The following is a 20,134-nucleotide window of genomic DNA, read 5'->3' on the forward strand; positions in this document are numbered from 1 at the left end:
CTTCGGACAGCGCTGAAACAGAGATGAGCACTGCCCCCTAGAGTTGGGAATGACTAGCACATATGTGCGAGGGGAACCTTTACCTTTACCTTATTGGTAATCAATAAAGCTAATCTGCCACAAAATATGACAATTGCAATTCAGTTACAGTGTTACAGAGTTTAGTATTATCCAGTTATAGATCCATCCATTGCCCAATATGTTATCTCAATATTTGGATGCATAGACTATATTGCATTCATAGAATGTACATTGCATTGTCCTGTACAGTTTACAATGCTACACAGTAATGTGTACATGTTTATGAATATATGTGTACAAAATGTTTACTTACAAGAAATGTTTAAATTATGAAACATCTAGAAATATTGAACAAAAGCAAAAAAAATCATTGGAAATCATATAATGCATCCATTTTAAATTTGAAAGGATCATTTCTAAAATAAGCAAAGAGCATATAGTTGGGTAAGAGCTATTCACAAAAGAGTATTTGTTAAAAGAAGTCAAAAAGATTTGTTTACATCAGTCAGTTCTAAATCTAGCTTGCTGCAGCTGGCTTATAATTATTAGACAAGCTGGACAGAACTTGATCCATCGCTAATAAACCATGTGTAATAGGGCAGCTTCAACTCAACTCTACAATATAGTGTTTCTCTTTGCAGCCGACATCTGCATAGTTATGTTGCCTTTAAGTAATGTTGGATTCCTTCCAGAATCCAAACAGTAATACAGCTGGTCTCAATTATTCTAACTACACTGACTACACAAAAAATAGCCAGCTTCTTGGCTTGATTCTGTGGCTTAATGAATTAGTTATTTAATAATTTGACAGAAGTGCTTGTGTTGTGTTTGGCCATGTGTGTCTGTTTAATCTTATCTTCAGGACTGTGTTCATACACTCCTGAGTTGCTCATTGACTACCACTATAGTTTATTTACATGTGCTAGCAGGTATTGGCAGGGTATAAAGGATTATCTTGATTGTTCAGAAGTTCTTATGTCTGCAAACTTAATCTTGGATGGATGACTCTATTTTGCTAGCAACCTAACATTCATAGCCCAGCATGTAAGATATACGATTTTTTTCAGGTGCTAGATTCAAAAGGTAATCCTTTTCTCTGTGCAAAAGACATTTTTAGATCATTAATTCATTGTTCATAGACCAGAACTTGCAAAAATTACACATTTCCAATAAATTTGTACCTGGTACTAAAGTAATTTGAATAACAGTGTTCACATTTACATATATCAATTTAAAACTAGCGAACTCTGAATATATTCAAGAAAATTTTGTTATTAAACTGCTATGCAAGGATGATTTTAGAATAATCCATGCTTCTCTATCAGAGCTTTGTCTGTAACAAATCACTGAAAGGACTTTGTTACCAGGCAACCAAGGCACACACAGTGCAAAACACTGTGAATTCTAGGTGACCATATGAAAATGAACTATAAAAATGAATGCCACAGTCCTGGGTAGGCAGTCATGATAAATTTGAGGAAACTACCAAATAAATTAATTGATTTATGAAAATGTATGCGTTATCTACCTTATAGATTCAAGATATCTTATAATTCTGCAAAAGTAGATCTCGTTTAAATCATTCAACTATTCAACATCATTATCATTGATGAAAATATTAAAATCATAGGAGCCATGAATGATCCCACTTAAATCTGACCCTAGTCAATTGAAGAACTATTGATACCCTCTGAGTACAATTTTCAATTTAGTTGAAATCTAGCAATCTAGCTTGTCTATAGTTAATTAGTTTCCTTGTCTGATTTTGTTATAGAATAGCATCCTTACAGTTAACTAAACCAGCATGTAGACAAAGAAGGACCAGAAAATGGAAACAAAGAACCAAGGAGAGACAAAGAAAAACACTGTGTCTGCAAGTAAACAAGTGTGTTGATAAATTTTCATTTGTAGTTTTTTTTATATATGCCTGCATTTCATGTACTGTAATGTGAATACATCAGCCAGTCAGTATGTTTACTTGCTTTATGAATATATAAATGTTAATTAAAGTCTGCTTCTGAAAATGTGGGCATCTGGTCCTCCAACAGTGATCCAAAGACTAATATTAAGAAGTTAAATAAAAAAAAATACGATTTCTCTTTATTCCTGTTAGTATACTTTACTTGGCTAAAAGGATTCAGTTGCACAACAATGGGTACTTATCAAATGCTTTAATGAAGTCAAAGTATATTATATCACAGCTTTTCCATAATCTGTTAAGGAAGTTATACAATCAAAAAATGAAATAGAATTAATATGACAAATCCATGCTAATCTCTGGTAATCACTGCATTTTTTCAAATGCTTAAAATTAATTGCTTTACGAACTGTCATAGAACCTTCCTAGGTGTTGAGATCAGATTCCAGCATCACACTTCCCGAGATTTTCAAAGATATTGAAAATCTTTGGTCTCCTCCAGTTGTTTATTACTTCATTTATTCTCCAAACTGTTTCAAAGATATAGAAGACCAAGCATAAATTACTCTAGTTTTCTAGATTGGAATCATCTGATCCTCAGTATTTCAGTTATGTAATCCACAGGGGTCAAACTTGCAGCGTCATGTTGCCACTTTGTGACATATCGTGATATTTTTAACTTTGCTGAGCTGGAGTGGACATGGCCTGCACGTGACACATCTGGCCCACAGGCTGCCAGTTTGACACCCCTGGTGTAAGCTTTGATTATTCTGATTGTGTTTATATCCAGCTCAAAAATTAGAAAACTTTTCACAACCACTAATGGAATATATACCCTTCTCTCACAGAAGGCCAAATAAAAATAGAAATGGTTTTTAAAAATATATTTTTATTAAAAAAAATTAAGTATATTAAAAGATAATATAAATTAAAAAGAAAAACAGCAAGACAGAAAAAAGATGTGAGAAATCTAAAAAGAAAGTAAAACTGTAAAGAGAAAAAGAAAAAAAACCTAAGAAAGAAATTTCCCACCCTTATCACAATAAATATAAACAGTTTCAGTATTTTTTCACCTTCTCGTAGTAAACAGATATCTCCATCTGATAACTCAACTGTTAAGTTGCAGGCAAGTTCCGTACACAATGTTTTTCCAGTACAGATATCAGCAAGTCCAGAAAGAAACCCCAATTCAAGTAACAACACATCCCATTTTAACCCTGATTAAGTAAGCCAACTTTATACATCTTTTTATATAAAGCAATCTTGTTTTTAATCCAATCAAATTATCTTTATCCCTTATTAAGATATTTTTCAAAACTTTAACAAACCTGTTTTGTAAGACTAGCAAAAAAATAATAATACAATTACTCACTTGAACTGGCATTTTCATTTCCTTCTTAATTTTTAGAGATTTTTTTAAAAAATTTTTTGTATATTCAGTGATAAATCTTGTTCATATTGTTCTCCATAATCATGTCAAATATTTTTTTCTAAATCTTTTTCTGTAATAGCATTTTCTGATGTAACAGCTACTTGTGTTCATAAAAACACACAACATAGGTGGCATAATCAATTCAAAGTCTCATTGCCATTCCTCAACAATAGCTCTGAATATCATTATAAGTTTCTTATCTTGTTGTGTTTCCAATATTGAAAATAATTTTTAGTTCCCATGAAAATGAATTTATTCTTTAAAATTCATTTCAAAGTCTTAATATTTAAAATCAAATATTCCAATATTTTCTGAGTCCTTAGTACAAAGGACTAAGTGTCAAACTCAATTGCGTCACTTGTCATATTGCAACCTACAAGGATTTTTTTTGCCTTAGTAGAGTCAGGTGGGAGTGGCCTGCTTGTAATGCATCCTGCTCGCGGCCACCAGTTTTATATCCTGCCTTAGTGTATGTAAAACTTTATATAGCTCATTTTTTTCTTCCTTTTTACCATTTATTTTGAATTCTCAAAACTTATATATATCCAGTTTCCTTTTCTTTTATTAAGTATTGAAGAGTCTCAAGTTATTTTCAGCTAGCAATTTTAAGATATCTATCTTCTTTAAAGTAGTTAATAGGCAATTACCAGGTTAGCAAAGGAAGTTGAAGACTGCAACTGGAGCAAAAATGTCAAATAACATCATCTCCTGCATCTCCAGACACTACAATCCTGCAGTCTCCTCATGAGGAACAACTGTGTGGAGTGCACCATTGGCAATCTCACATCTACTGATTCTCCAGAGAAGATCAAAGGAACGTATCTTCTTGTTGATTCTTTGTTCGTAGATATAATTTTTGGCTTCGCTTTTCACAGAGCTGTCTTCAGTCCACCATTTCCTCCCAGGAAGTCCTGAATCAAAATAGAAGATAAATTCTGCCTTTTTTAAAATTTATTTTTGTCACAACAGTATACATAAACATTGTCATAAATAAAAACAACACATCATGAAAGAAATATATATATATATATATATATATATATAAGTAAAAGTATGCAACAGCTATGTTAATTTGATATAATGAAGGGAACAATAGGACAGGAACGGTAGGCCCTTTTGTGCTCTTATGCACGCCCCTTATAGTCCTCTTAGGAATGTGGTGAGGTCAATAGTAGACAGTTTTTGGTTGAAGATTTTGGGATTTTGAATAGAGACTATGGAGTCAGGTAATGAGTTCCAAGCGTTAACAACTCTGTTACAGAAGTCATATTTTCTGCAATCAAGTTTGAAGCGGTTGACATTAAGTTTAAATCTATTGTTTGCTCTTGTATTATTGCAATTGAAGCTGAAGTAGTCTTTTACAGGAAGGATATTGCAGTAGACGATTTTGTGTGTTAAACACAGGTCATGTCGAAGTCGGCGGAGTTCTAAGTTTTCTAATCCCAGGATTTCTAGCCTGGTGGTATAAGATATTTTGTTGTTTTCGGAGGAGCGAAGAACTCTTCTAGTAAAATATTTCTGGACACGTTCTATTGTATTTATGTCAGAGATGTGGTATGGGTTCCAGACGGATGAGCTGTATTCAAGAATAGGTCTGGCAAATGTTTTGTATGCTCTAGTTAGTAGTGTAGAGTTTTTGAAAAGAAGCTGCATAAAATTAGGTTTACAACTCTTAGAGTCTTTTTTGCTATGTAGTTGCAGTGGGCTTTGGCATTTAGGTCATTTGATATGAAAACTCCAAGATCTTTGACAGGCTGGGGGTCGTCAGTAAGGTAATGACCATCAAGTTTGTACTTGTTGATATGATTCTTTTTTCCAATATGTAAGACTGAGCATTTGCTGGTTGAGATTTGGAGTTGCCAAGTTTTAGACCAATTGGAAACAAAGTCGAGGTCTTCTTGAAGGGTAGAAGTATTGTTAGTGGTATTAAATAGTTTGACATCATCAGCAAAGAGAACACAATAACTTGAAATAAGGTTACAGAGATCATTTATGTATAGTATGAAGAGCATTGGTCCAAGAACACTACCTTGGGGAACACCACTTTTGACAGGAACAGGATTTGATATAGCGTTGCCAATTTTGACCACTTGTTGTATGTTTGACAGGAAGGCATTTATCCAATTGTGAAGAGGTCCCAAAATGCCGTAGGAGTTTAGTTTGAAGAGAAGTTTATCATCATGTACTACTGAGTCAAAAGCTTTGCAGAAGTCTATGTAGATTGCATCTATTGCTTTTCCTTGATCAAGGTTGGTAGTCCATATGTTTTTGCAGTGGAGAAGCTGTAAGTTACAAGACAATTTTTTTCTGAAACCAAATTGTTTATTAGAGAGAAGGTTGTTTGTTTCAAGGTGGAGTATAATGGATTGGTTTATGATAGATTCCATTACTTTGCATGAGACACAACATAGAGAGATAGGTCTGTAATTTTCAACTAGGCTGGGATCTCCTTTTTTGAAGATAGGGATGACTGTGGCTAGAGACCAGAGTTTTGGAAGGGAACTAATTGTGAAAGCTTTATTAAAGATTATGCTTAGGGGTTCAGCTATATTAATTGAAAGTTTTTTTAAAAAAGTATGCACATAGTCCATCTGGTTCAATAGATAATGATGGTTTCAGGTTGCGAAGGGCTTTTTCAACATTATCTTCTGTGAAGTCTATATGTGTTAAGTCGTTAACATTTTTGGTACGATTGAGGAATATCGGATATGAGCCATCGCTGTTCACAAAGACTGAGCCGAAGAATGTGTTTTCTTTTATCTCTTTGCTATCTGTATTTTCTATTCCTTTTGTATTGTTCATATGTGAACAAGCTCTTTCTGAACAGAAAGAGCTTCTTTAGATATGTTTGAACAAGCAATAAATTATATAGTCCAAAAATTAGACTGCAATTTATTTCCCCCCTTCCATTTTTGTTGACTTTCTTCTCCACTTCTTTCTTTGAAGAACATCTTCAGTTCTTTTTACCACAACTTCTACTTGCAAAGGTTTATCTTAGTTTTATGAAAACATTTTATTGTTCTGTTTTGTATCTATTATGCCATTATGCCATTTGTAGAAAAAGATGATGCCATAGCGGAAAAAGCTATAGTTCAATGTTACTCAATTTACTTTGCATTCAAAAGGACAAAGATTTAGTTCTTTTACATTTTTTTAGGAGTGGGAATAAGACATTGACAGACAATGTGTAAATACTAAAATAGATAAATAAGTGATTTGACTTCGCAAAAATACATTTTTCATGTTTTCTTTTCCTGGATGGTTTGACACATATTCTTTCAAATCTCATAAAAAATTCCATAGAAATGATTTTTCCATTTCATGTTCGCAATCATAGAAATATGATTTGGTGGAAGTTATTGAAATTTTAAAAGGTTTTCTTTAGAGTTAGTAACTGATTAAATAACAGAAAACAGAGAGTAGGCATATAGAAATAGTTTTCACGATGAAGAAACTTGAACAATGGGTTATAATTTCTTTATAAATGTCTGGACTAAAGAGTGATCAGGAAGACGGCCAAGCCTGCTGATTGCACAAATGTTTCAGAGCAAGGAAAAATCAAATTCTATTTTGGAAACCAGTTTTTTTTTTTAAAAAAAAACCAAACAAATCCAAAGTCTATACTACAAATAATTCTGCTGTGAGCAATATGTGCCTAAATTTAAAATTCAGTGCATGGTTCTAATAATCACAACTGAAGAGAAATATTGCAGAAGGAGAAAAGATAGAAAACACAAGGCAAAAATGTAAAAAAGTTGAATTTATAACTTAGGAAAAAAAACACTCAAAAGAAGACACAAAATAAAGATATAAAATTCTTCATGATAACAGAAGGATCCCTTCCTTCAAGTAATACAAAAAACGCAACACAAATCACCATAGTGAAATGTTATGGAATGCTGGCCTGTAGCTTGAGTGACTTTAAAAGTCCATGGGGCAAATTCGTGGAGATAATTCTATCAATGTGCTGATTTCCATATAAATAGCATGCCTGGAAGCATTACCTGAACAAGATGAGGAACTTGTACTCATCTGCTGCTTGTGAGCTTTCCATACATATTTTAAAAAGTCCCTGAATACACAGGCTTTTGCTCCGATCAAGCATGGGTCTTCTTAAGGCTTATGAGAACTGCTTCCTTCTTTTTCTTGCTATTTTTTCTCTAATCGTAGAAAATAACAGAAAATTAATAAATAAATGGTGTTGAAATACAATTCCTTACTCTTTTTTTTTTTGAGTTTACTGATGACAGATAGGGTCCAGCATTATCAAGGGCCATAAATTCCATAGTCCTTCAATGTGCAGCCCACAAAAGTAATATAGTAGCAATTTCATAGCATTACTAAGCTTTCATTTTTTGAGTGGTGTGGTGGCCTAGGGGTGAAAACACCCATCTCCCTCTCAGAAGGTTGAGAATTCACTCCTAGGCAGCAGCAGATATTTCTCCACCAAGGCACAAAGAGAAAATATCTGCTCTGAACTCCATGCAGGCAGCAGGAAAGGCATACGGCCAGTAAATGCTCAATTCCATACAGTCACCCTGACCCTACCCCAAAGGAAGGGATTATAGGGTTGAACACTGTTCAGAGAGGCCTCAGAGACAGTCCAATACATAAGGGCAGGGTGTAATATACAGGAAGGAACAGCATACACTGAATGACACAATATACAGGGTGTAATATACAGGAAGGAACAGCATACACTGAATGACACAACTGAATGACACAACAAAGTGGCATTGTGTACATAGGAACATCTACATAGTAAATGGGTTAGATTCTCCCAAATCCAGATGGGAGATTCCACAGAATGTTGAGAAGAATAACAGTGCTAAGATCCTGTGGACCTTCCACAACTAGGGAAATATCAGGGTGCGAAGGAGGAACTAAAGAGGTCATGGGAAGTAAAGGGTGGAGTGGTCCCGATAGTGGTAGGAACACTCAGGGCTATAATCCTAAATTGAGAGAACTGCCCCAACAGATCACAGGAGCAATATTATAGTTCTTTCTCCAGAAGATTGCAGTGCTAGGAATCACTGAGAGAAAACATATGATAGTGATTGGGCCTGAACTCAGTCATTAGGCAGATCATATTAGTGGTCCGCGGGATTTAAAATTATGAATTTTGTGGTCCCTGAGGTCCATAAGATTGGTGACCACTGATCCAGGCTATGTTATTTACCATCTATTTCAACATAAGATGACACTCCAGAATGTGGAATTAAAGAGAGGAAAATTAATTACCACCCACGAAAAAGGGATTTCCCCCCCCCAAATTTTGTATTGAATAGATCATAGAGATAAAATAGAGATGAGAGAGTGAGAGGATAGAAGTGTCTGTAAAAAATCTGACAATAATTTCAGTGGCTTTGCAAATATGTGTGTGATTGCATGTATGAGTGTGTGTGCACACAAAAACATATTGGCAAATCCACTGAATGAACACACACACACACACACACACACACACACACACACACACACACACATTTTGCTAGATTCATGTCATTGAAATTATTGACAGATTTTTAGTGATTTGTAGTTTACATGCTTTACTGCCTCTTCCCCCTCTTATAATATTCGTGCTGGTGTTTGAATATATTGTTGAGATTTATACTGAACAGATGTTGGAACAGACCTTTGTGAATTTCAGAGTCAGCAATCAAAATTAAGAGATGTAAATAGGCAAGCATAAAATAGTCACTAAACCCAGTGAGGAAACTCTGTGCATGAGTGGAACACAAGGGAAGGGAAGAGAAGGAGAGGGAAGGGGAGGGAAGGGAAGGACAACTTGCCCTCCCCCAAAGCCCCAACAACAAAATGAGCAAGACTATCTGATAAATAAACAAATCACTGAAGTAGTATGTAGGGAATATATATAGCATGAAGTAGAAATATCTAAACTTCAGATGAATATGGTTCTAAATCCCAAACTGCTTTGTAATGGTGGTCATCTATCTATACTAGTTTCAGAATTTGGAAGAGCTTTCTCATTCAGGGATATTTTTCATTCATCACTGCTTTGACTGTTGCCAATTGCATAAACTTTATAAACCTATACATTTTTAACATGGCCAGAAAGAAGGAAACTAAATGGAAACTTTGCACTATTACCGTCAACTGTTCTTGTCATTGCAGTAAACATCTTTGATACATTATTCTGTATTACTTTCCTATCTATAGAAAGCTAATATTAGTGGAAACCCGACTGGCTGATATACTGTAACTCTGCCTCTTTGTTTTTCAGACTCTAGAGCCGTGATGGCGAACCCGTGGCATGCGTGCCAGCACGCGAGCCATCGCCCCAGTTCAGCTCTGTCATGCATGCACATGAGCCTCCCACCGGCCAGCTGATCTTCAGGTCTCAGCCACGCATGTGTGGTGGGCAGGGCACATTCATGGGGCTGTGTGCACATGCGTGGGGCAGCAGGGCACATGCAGGGGGCCGTGTGCACATGTGTGGGGGCAGGGCATACGCATAGGGGACATGCATGCATGGCAGCAGGTCTCAGGTATGGGGCCATGCACACATTGCATTTTGGGGGTTCAAGCATGCACGCTTTGGGCACTCAATCCGGAATGGATATTTGATGGTAAAGTGTCATAGACATAAAAAGAAATAGGAGTTTTTCTCGTATTTTACATTTTACACCGTGAATAAAAGGCCACACCTGTCCAGTGCCATGCATGACTTTGCCATTCTCCTTGAAACACTTGATAACTAGTTTTACAAAATTTACATATCACTCTGATTCATTTGAACATATTTCAAAATTTCTAGAACGCTATTCTGGTGCACTGATGCAAATATAAATATCTTAAAATTTAATTCCTATTAAAATACAAAATCAGAAATGGGAGAATCTTACTTCCATCGTATGGATCTAATCTGGATACTTTCCCTGCACATCTGTTTTAAGCACAATGATTAGAGATCATTGTGCATTCCACAACATATTCAGTGGAACATGAACTGTTACCGCTTGTAAAGTTATAATTCTTGTAATTTCAGAATGTTCCCACAAGTAAGGCCATTGCTAAGAATTCTGGGAATTGATATCTAGTCATACAGTAAGGAAAGTTCCAAAGCAGAAGAAAAAAAAATGCATAAATCTTACACTTCTAACATTTAATATTTCAATTCACAACACATATTTAGCTTTTAATCTTTTTATCAACAAAGTTCTGCAGCTTCCCTATATGGTTTTTAATGGTTTCAAAAATGCTGAATTTATTATTTTCTTAAGGTAAACAGAAGTATTGCAGATATAAAAGGTTTTTTAGATTTTATACACACTCAGGAGAGCTTACCTGGGATATAATTTCTTATTTATGGTGATACGTTTGCCTTTCTGCCAGTTTTACAGTTACTGCAGGATGAATCCATTGTCAGGGCTGCAGACTAATTGAATTGACCTGGGTCATTCTGTGAAGAAGTGTTTTTTGCTGTGATAGCATTATTGGATAAAGTTCTAGATAACTGCAAGTTTTAAATCAATTGGGTGTCTGTTCAGACACAGAAGGTATACAGTAGCAGATAACAAAGCAGTAGATTTTATAAATACATATTCTCTTGCTTCCATTTTTCATAGAAAATGTTTCCAATTACCACCTGTTGTGTGTATATAATTTTGTGTGTGTGTGTTTGTGTAGTAATAGCAATAGCACTTAAACTTATATACTGCTCCATAGTGCTTTGGAGCATTCTCTAAGCAGTTTACAACATCAGCAAATTGCCCACAACAATCTGGCTCCTCATTTTACTGATCTCAAAGGGATAAAAGACTGAATCAACCTTGAATCAGTCAGGACCGAACTCCTGAAATGCATTATTTATTAATGCATTTCATTATTGTATTATTATAAATGTATAAACATTACAATGCCTTATATTCTTTCTTTATGCCACTGTGCAACAATTGATTCAGCTATTAGTTATTTTAAAGTTACCATATTTAAACTGCAATTTAAGGCCTAATTAGCTAATTCTACAATTGGTTAGCTACAGTGAGTATAGACTCAGACTAGATTTGGATTGCCGAAAATATGACTTCTGTAACAGAATTATCTGTGCTTGGAATGCATTACCTGACTCTGTGGTCTCTTCTCATAACCCCAAAAGCTTTAACCAAAATCTATCCACTGTTGACCTTACCCCATTCCTAAGAGGACTTTAAGGGGCGTGCATAAGAGCACAAACGTGCCTACCATTCCTGTCCTATTGTTTCTTTCTCCATATATATATATATGCTTACACTTCCTTGTTTCTCCCCATATATGTTTATATATTATATAATCTTTTTGTGTGATGCTTGTGTATATTGTTATGACAAAATTAAATAAATAAATAAAAAATAGATAGGCCAGGGGTTCACATCTTATGGCACTGCTTACATTCTAACGCCCTATGTGTAACTATGAATAATAGCCTGGTCTATATTAAAAATAGGACACGGTGCTTAGTGGGTAAGACGCTGAGCTTATCGATCAAAAGGTTGGCAGTTCAGTGGTTCAAATCCCTAATGCCGTGTAACAGGGTGAGCTCCCGTTACTTGTCCCAGCTTCTGCCAACCTAGCAGTTCGAAAGCACGTAAAAAATGCAAGTAGAAAAATAGGGACCACTTTTGGTGGCAAGGTAACAGTGTTCTGTGCGCCTTTGGTGTTGAGTCATGCCGGCCACATGACCACGGAGACGTCTTCGGACAGCGCTGGCTCTTCAGCTTTGAAATGAAGATGAGCACTACCCCCTAGAGTCAGGAACGACTAGCACGTATGTGTGAGGGGAACCTTTACCTTTACTTTTATACTAAAAAAAAATATGTGAACACTTTTATGGATAGCACAAATTAATATCTATGGACCCATTTATTGATAGATGCAGGGGTACATGATTACCAGAAAGCATGTGTGAAAATGCATGGAATGTTTCATAAATGTTTCACATTGAGCAAGAAATCAAATAAGGGTAAAGGTTATCCCCTAGATTCCTTAATACATATATGGAAAATGTATAATGAATGTTTTTCATTATATTATAAGTGTGTTGAGTGGGACATATTTCTATATACATTGGTGCACAGTCAATTTATGTGTAATAAACATTTGTACAAAGGCAATGCCATGTTGCCTGAAAAACTGAATGAATTGCAACAAATATTAGATAGAATGTAAGATACAGTGTCGTTCTTCAAATTAATGTTTGAAGTCCCAATTAACTGTGTTTCATTGGAAAGTGCATATAAATTATGAAATATTAGAGCACAGAAGTGAATTTATGTAATGTAATTAGGTACATTTATGTACATAATTCCCATAAGTGAATTTATGCAGTACATACACACACATACTGTATATACTATATTTTATGGATTCAAAAAATCTATAAGCTAGATAAAGCATGAAAAAGATGAATTTTAGAATTATTTTCAGTCCCTTAATACCAGTTCTAGCAGGGTCACATGAAGAGTAGAAGGGACTTAAGTAGACCATCCAGCTTAACATATTTTACTCTATGATAAGGTTGTTTACAATTTCAGCTCCTAATAGGATAGCAGATGAAGACTATGATCAGGAGACTTTCTAGAGTTACTGAGAGTCAGGTGGATTATACATTTAATGAATTATTCTGTTTAGTCACATAGTCAGCCAGATGTTTAAAATGAATTTGGCATTTTGTTTACCTATCAAGTTCTTCCCAAGGACCAGGGAGAAACAGATGTTGTTGTTTAATACTATTTAAAAATATTAAAGGTATTTTTTCAGGATGTAAGCAGTTCCAGGTAAAGTTTTTTTATTTTATTTTGTCACAACAATATACACAAGCATCAACATAAAATAACTACATATCATATAAGCATATATATGAGCAAAAGTATGCAATAACTATATTAATTTGATATAATGAAAGGAAACAATAGGACAGGAACAGTAGGCACTTTTGTGCTCTTATGCACGCCCCTTATAGTCCTCTTAGGAATGGGGTGAGGTCAATAGTAGACAGTTTTTGGTTAAAGCTTTTGGGATTTTGAGAAGAGACCACAGAGTCAGGTAGTGTGTTCCAAGTGTTAATAACTCTGTTACAGAAGTCATATTTTCTGCAATCAAGATTGAAGCGGTTAACATTAAGTTTAAAGCTCAACAATAGTGCCTGTGATAGGATCTAGATTAGGGGTGTCAAACTCATTGCCCATGGGCTGGATGCGTCATGTGATGGCCATGCCCATACCTAATTTAGTGAAGGGGAAAGAGTTCTGATACATCATATGATGCCACCGTGACGATGCAAGTTTGACAACCCTGAGCTAGGTGTTCTGGTGAATGATACCTAATTATGAGCCAGCAGAATGCTGTAGCTGCCAAAAAGCCTAATGCAGTCCTAGGCTTCCATTAACAGAAAGATGGCATCAAGATCACGGGAAGTGACAGTACCATTCTATAGTGCACTATTGATACCACATACTGCACCCAGTTCTGTTCACTGTGATACAAAAAAGATGCTGAGTCCCTAGAAAGAGTGCAAAGAAGGGCAACAAAGATAATAAGGGGCTAAGTCATATGATGGTCAGCTAGAGAAAGTATGTTTAGCTTAATGAAGAGAAAGCTTGGGGTGACATGATAGTCATATTCCAACACTTGAAGAACTGTCACAGAAAAAGGTTAATTTATTCTCCATAACACCTGAGAGCAGGACAAGAACTAATGAGTAGGATTAGTTCATTTAAGTAAGATTCATTCTGGAACTAAAGAGGAATTTCCTGACATTGAGAACAATTAAACAATGGAACAGCTTGCCTCTTGGCACTGTGGATTGGTGCTATCCACTGGAAGGAGCTGGTGCTTTCTTCTCCATTTCTTCCATGTACAGGCTGAAAACAATGGGTGGTACAGGAGAATCCATGACACAATCATGTTTCTGTCTGTAGCAGTCATCTCTATAGGTAAAGTAAGTAGTATTCAGACACAGGTCCAGAAGACAGCAGATCTGGTCCGGGCTGTGGTTGATTCTATAGTCAAGGGTGTCAAGTACTGTCATCTTCTAGTCTTTTTCTAACCACTGTTAGGGCATCAGGAGTGAAGAGTGAAGAGACATCAAAGGATAACATAGTTTCATCTGTATCCAGTTTTGGGACCCTGATTCTTGAAGGCTCTTCAGAGTTCTGAATGAAGTGGTCAGTGTGTCCAACCAGAGTACTAGAATCGTTGACAATGTGTTTAGCAATATTATATATCATTGAATTAATTCTGATCACAATGGGTCTGTGAGGTCCTGAAACTGGATATAAATGAACTGAGCTTGAGTGGTTTAATACCAAATTCCAATTATAGTTCTGGAAGACACAGAAAAAGATTGTGAACTGCAGATAACATATTGTAGTTGCCACAAAATCTGTAGCTGTTTATTTTTCCCTTCAAAAAAACTTATGGATTTTTTAAAAAATGAAATTAACTATTAAAATATTTATGGTGGTCATATGCTCTGGGTTTTTTTTTAGGTAACAGTCTAAGACATACAACTTTTCTCTGCTGTTTCTGCTTAGCATCATGTTGACATGCCAAAAAAGGGAAAAATGTTTCTAACTTTAACTACATTCTTTCACTGAGAACTGGTGATTAACACGAGGCCTGGAGTTAGGAAACTTTCAAATGTCTTTAATTATAATCTGACTGGGTGGCATGAAGGAAATGGAATTGGTTTCTCTATTCTTGTCACATACTTGCAGGATTTACTTGAAGTGGACTTCACAGACTAAGATTACATTGCAAACTACTGATCTGATTTCAGAAGAATTGTGCAAACTTTGAGATAAAGAGTTCCAAGTAAAAGAATTTTAACAGAAATGAATATGTTTAGCAGCAAGGGGGAAAGTATATGAGTTAAACAGATTTGGACATAAGGAGTAAAATTAAAGCTAAAAATGAAGTGGATACAAAGAAAAGAGGTTTTCATAATCTATAATTTAATCCGTTACAATATATTCTAGTCTGATTTCTTTCAGATTGTTCCTTTCTAGCAATTATTAAAGTCAGCATCCAATGGGTCTCTTTCATGTCACTTCACACTGTGCTCCTTTTGTACTCCAAAATAGGTGTTTGCTATTTTATACCATTCAGATCCCTTTAAAAAAAAAAAATCATTTTGATCACTCTAAAACAAATCCTAAACACAAAAAGGAAAAATAAAGGCATAAACTTCCTTCTTTGACATCACATTTTACTTCCTTCTTGCATCCATAGTCAGGTGCTTGACTTAATATATTATGCTGTCAAAAAAAAGAAATGGTCAAAAGATTCCACACTTGAATTCACAATTTAGTTACTTTATATAATGGGTATATGGGTGTGCGTGCATGAATATGTCTCAACGGATGGGTAAAGATATATTGGTGTTCTGGAGATATTGTCCCACTGTTAAACTGTATCTTTCCTCATTTGCATCTAATTCCAACACCAACAATCTGTTTTTCAGTTGTGTCATTTATCCTCAGCCCATACGTTCTGCATTTTAAGACTCCTTGGCTATACTGGCATTAAAATAATGTTTTCTCCCTTAGTCTGTTATAGATTTGTGATATGGATAAATTATGTTCTCCTTCTGATCAGTCTGTCCATGCAGTTAGGTGACCCCCAAGAAGTAGTGGGTTTCACTTACCTTCGTTACCGGTTCCGAACTGTGAGCGCGCGCATGTGCACGCTTACATTGCTCGCAGGCAGTGCTTCTGCTCATGAGCAAAACCTTCTGCACATGCGCAGTGTCTGTGATGATGTCCAGGCGGGTGGGCAGAGACTCCCGCTGCTACCGCTACTGGCTCATCCGAACCGCAGCAAACTGGTAGAAGCCCACCACTGCCCTCAAGGATACCACTGAAGGATACTCATTGTTTAAAAGGTCCAGATTCTGCTTTAGAGAGAAATGAATTCCATTTCTGTCTATCATGGTTTTCCTCTTACACCCACCAGGTCTCCAGTTCAAACTAGGCGGTAGCACCAGGCTATATGAATCAGCAGAGAAAAATATATGGCTCTCTCTTTGCTGCTTAATTGTAAATTTCTCTCCATATCTGTGGGATGTTATTTAAGCTCCTTTTGAAAACAAGTCCAGTAATCTTCGGTAAATAGCACTAAGGCATGAAAGGAACATGTTTATCGGCTAATGGCTTGAACAGACTAAAAAAACCACATGTGGCAAACATGAATTTTGACAGACAGTTAAACTGACTGATCAAAACTTATTTCCTTCCCCAGTTTTCCATGTAAAAGAAAAAGAGTGATGGACGTTTTCCTGCTGACAGTTGTTGGAAGAAGAAAGAAAGAAAGAAAGAAAGAAAGAAAGAGAGAGAGAGAGAGAGAGAGAGAGAGAGAGAGAGAGAGAGAGAAAGAAAGAACCAGACATCCACCAATCTCTATCTTTGACATGCCCAGCACATTGCAAATAATGACAACAGTATTTGCCTGCATGGCTGCTATTATTGTCATGGGAACAGTAAATTTTATGGCTGCAGTTTTCTCTCAGCACAAAGAATGGTGGATAGAAATTTTACTTATTCACAAGGAAGATACATAAGAAAAAATATTATTAGAAAACATAGAAACAAAAGCTCTTTTCAAATTCAGAGGAGGAGAAAGCAAATATTCATCTTCTGACATTAACTAATGACACCTTCCTCATTTCACTCCTTCTGCCATTATCCATTCACTGCAGGGATAGATAAAAGCAGGGAACTTGCTGTGCATACAGAGTGACTCAAATAATTCAGGATTCCTAAAAAATCAGATGGAGGGTTTATTTGCATGCTGGAAGTTTTCTTGTAGATGGCAATGGGGCTAAGGTTGATGTGAATCAGTGGTAAAAATGGAGCAAGAGGTCCTCTACTTCTAACTGTATGAACAATCAGGACCAATAAAGGAGAACAATGTGAAAGATGCTGAATACAAATGTATCCACATAAATTTACATATTGATATTACTTTTCTTTTTCTTCATAAATAACATTACGGTATAAACTGGAACATTTTCATTAAGCCCTCATCCTTTCATAAACAGTTTTGAGCTAAGATATTTGGAGACTATATTGGTATACATCCACTCTTCATTAAAACAATCAGATTAAATACCTTGTAATTTAAGATATATGCAATAGGAAGTCATACGAGCTTTGTGCTGCATCTTCAGTAAACTTTATTTCTTTTGTGTTGATCATCTAATGCAAGGGTGTCAAACTAGATTTCATTAAGGGTAGTGTTTGACCTCGGGGGGGGGGGCAAGTGGGCATGGCCGGGGTGGGCATGACCAGGGTGGGCGTAGCCAGCTCAACATCTTGCAGCCCTCTGCAGCAAAAACAGAGCCCTCTGGAACTCCTTTCTGCTGGCAGAGGGCTGCAAGAGAGCATCACAGCCGAGATGTTTTCTCTGGCAGAGGCACCACCACCGTCACTGTTTCTAGGGCAGCCCCGCAGACCAGATCTAAGCACCCCACAGGCCACAACTGGCCTGCGGGCCTGAGTTTAACACCCCTGATATATTACAAGATGTAATATATCAAAAACTGGTAAATAAAGATGTGATGAAATAGGGCTTTGACATTATTTAATTATGAGCTTATTTTATTTTGGAGCCATTTTGATTAGTTCTAGTCAGCCAGATTGGACTTGATTAGATTAGGATTTTTGACCACTTACCTAGTCCTTCCCATTGCTCTTTGTCATGCCCACGTTGGAGTCTGAATCTGCGATGGAAGATGAGCTGGAACAAGAACTGACAGCAAGTAAGAGGGCAGCTCCATTGGCCTTGGAGGAAGCTAGGAAAGAGCAGAGTCAGTCCAGGCAAGGCTGTTCAGAATTAGCAAGGCCTGCAGGCAGGGAGGAGAGTCAGAGCTCAGATGAGGAGCAAGAACCACCCCTCCTGATGCAAGGGCTAGGAGAGTGCACAGAAGGCAGGATTAGTAGAGGCAGAGAAGGCCACATGCAAGGAGAGTGCCCTGCCCAGCTTCACCAGGAACACCTGGGGAATGAAACTTAAGGAGATGCCAAGGGGAGGGGCATTTGTCGGGAACAAATGCTAAGTTCCTGAAGTGTTGTCTGCCGATATTTGAACTTGCCAAGTCCTTGCATTCCTTGTTGGTATTCTAGACTAATTATCTGGATCTTCCACTCCCTGAACTCCTTGCTTGGCTCTTGTTTTGCCAAATACATTTGGGATTTATTGCCGTGCAGCCTTGATGCAGACAGCGCTGGGCTTGACTAATTGCAGCCAGAGGCTGCTTGAGGTTTGTGTGGGGGTTTGTTCTCACTCTGCTTTAGGACTTGCCAATAACGTGGGATCATTTGGGGAGATCTGGAGCAATAAAGGGGCTGTTTGAACTGCCAGCTGTTTGTGTTATCTCTGTGCCGGGCCCTGGGTCATCACACTCTTTAATAATACTAAAGGTATTGTCACAGGATATAAGCCGTTCCAAATAATGCTGCCTTTTGTAATTGATTAATGGTGATTTTGCCAATGTTCATTACATTCAAATGGTGCTCCAGATATTTTGGGATTGCACATAAAATGCCTATTTTTTATTTTATTTTTTTGTTTACATTTATACCCCGCCCTTCTCTGAAGACTCAGGGCGGCTTACAGTGTATAAGGCAATAGTCTCATTCTATTTGTATATTTTTTACAAAGTCAACTTATTGCCCCCCCAACAATCTGGGTCCTCATTTTACCTACCTTATAAAGGATGGAAGGCTGAATCAACTTTGGGCCGGGCTTGAACCTGCAGTAATTGCAGGCTTTGTGTTCTTAATAACAGGCTTTACCAGCCTGCGCTATTCACCGCTATTACTATTGGTATTACCTCTGCTTTCTTCTGGCACATCATTCTACTTCAATTTGCAGGTCTTTGTATTTTGTGATTTTTCTCCACTTCTTTCATTTCTATTTTGCTATGTCCAGGTACTGCAACATCCCCTTTCTAGACTTTCTTTCTTTCTTATTGTATTTCTATTATCGGAGCTGAATTTCTGAGCAAATACGTAATTTCTCTTCAGAGGATCATCTAGTAAAGTAGGTGATTCAAACTCTTTCAGATTTTGTTTTTTTGAGTATTAATAATCACAAAAATATACAATACCCAATCATAATAAACAAAATATTGTGGAATATTATGGAAAGCTCTATAAATAATTGTAGCCCTACAACATTCAGAGTCCCTCAAGCCAGATTAAGTTGATTAAAGAAAGCAAGAAAAACATAAGGACACATTAAAAAAAGCAGCAAGGTTACTCATCGGTTGTACCAAAATAGACAAAAATGAGAGGAAGAATCAAGGCTACAGTCACAATTCCAACCATTACTGGATTTGCAGTAGTAATTATGCAGTGTGGTGAGAACAAAGTGCTTGTTGAGTCATTTCAGCTGGATGGTCAAAAAGAAGGTGGTGAATAAGATAAAACATATGTGCTAAAAGATTGTAATGCTACTGCATTCTTATTTTGTGCATTCTGGATACAATCAAGTTTGACCTAAAGCTCTATCCACAGATATATGATTGAATTCTGATAACATAAACTTCCATCTCCACTTCTGTATACATAAGTCATTTATAAAGTGTTTAATACATTTAGTCTGTCACAATGTTTTTTACATTTCTCCCAAGGATAGGGAATGCTGATAAGGCTGGGTTCCTGATCATGCCTGAAGATGAAAGTTAAAGTTAAAGATAAATGGCTTACTTTCCCCATGTGAAATATTTATCAGATATTTATCATATGCAAATGCATCATACA

The 20,134-nt window shown here is 36.4% G+C and overlaps 2 long non-coding RNA genes across 2 annotated transcripts in view; both read right to left on the minus strand.

The window, feature by feature from the left end:
- Nucleotides 1–1,444: 1,444 nt before the first annotated feature.
- LOC131202966 (uncharacterized) lies at nucleotides 1,445–10,795 on the minus strand. Its single transcript, XR_009156262.1, has 3 exons — nucleotides 10,680–10,795; nucleotides 7,376–7,531; nucleotides 1,445–4,282 (listed from the first exon to the last, which is right to left on the minus strand). It is a non-coding gene; the product is annotated as an uncharacterized LOC131202966 (long non-coding RNA).
- Nucleotides 10,796–10,803: 8 nt separating this feature from the next.
- Nucleotides 10,804–20,134, minus strand: part of LOC131202965 (uncharacterized) — a 33,491-nt gene continuing 24,160 nt past the window's right edge. The window contains exons 2-3 of the long non-coding RNA XR_009156261.1: nucleotides 18,044–18,162; nucleotides 10,804–14,695 (exon numbers count right to left, since the gene is read on the minus strand). This is a non-coding gene — a long non-coding RNA (uncharacterized LOC131202965). The remainder of the gene's footprint in view (nucleotides 14,696–18,043; nucleotides 18,163–20,134) is intronic.

The sequence above is a fragment of the Ahaetulla prasina genome, chromosome 8, assembly GCF_028640845.1.
Source record: "Ahaetulla prasina isolate Xishuangbanna chromosome 8, ASM2864084v1, whole genome shotgun sequence".
Taxonomy (NCBI): Eukaryota; Metazoa; Chordata; class Lepidosauria; order Squamata; family Colubridae; genus Ahaetulla; species Ahaetulla prasina.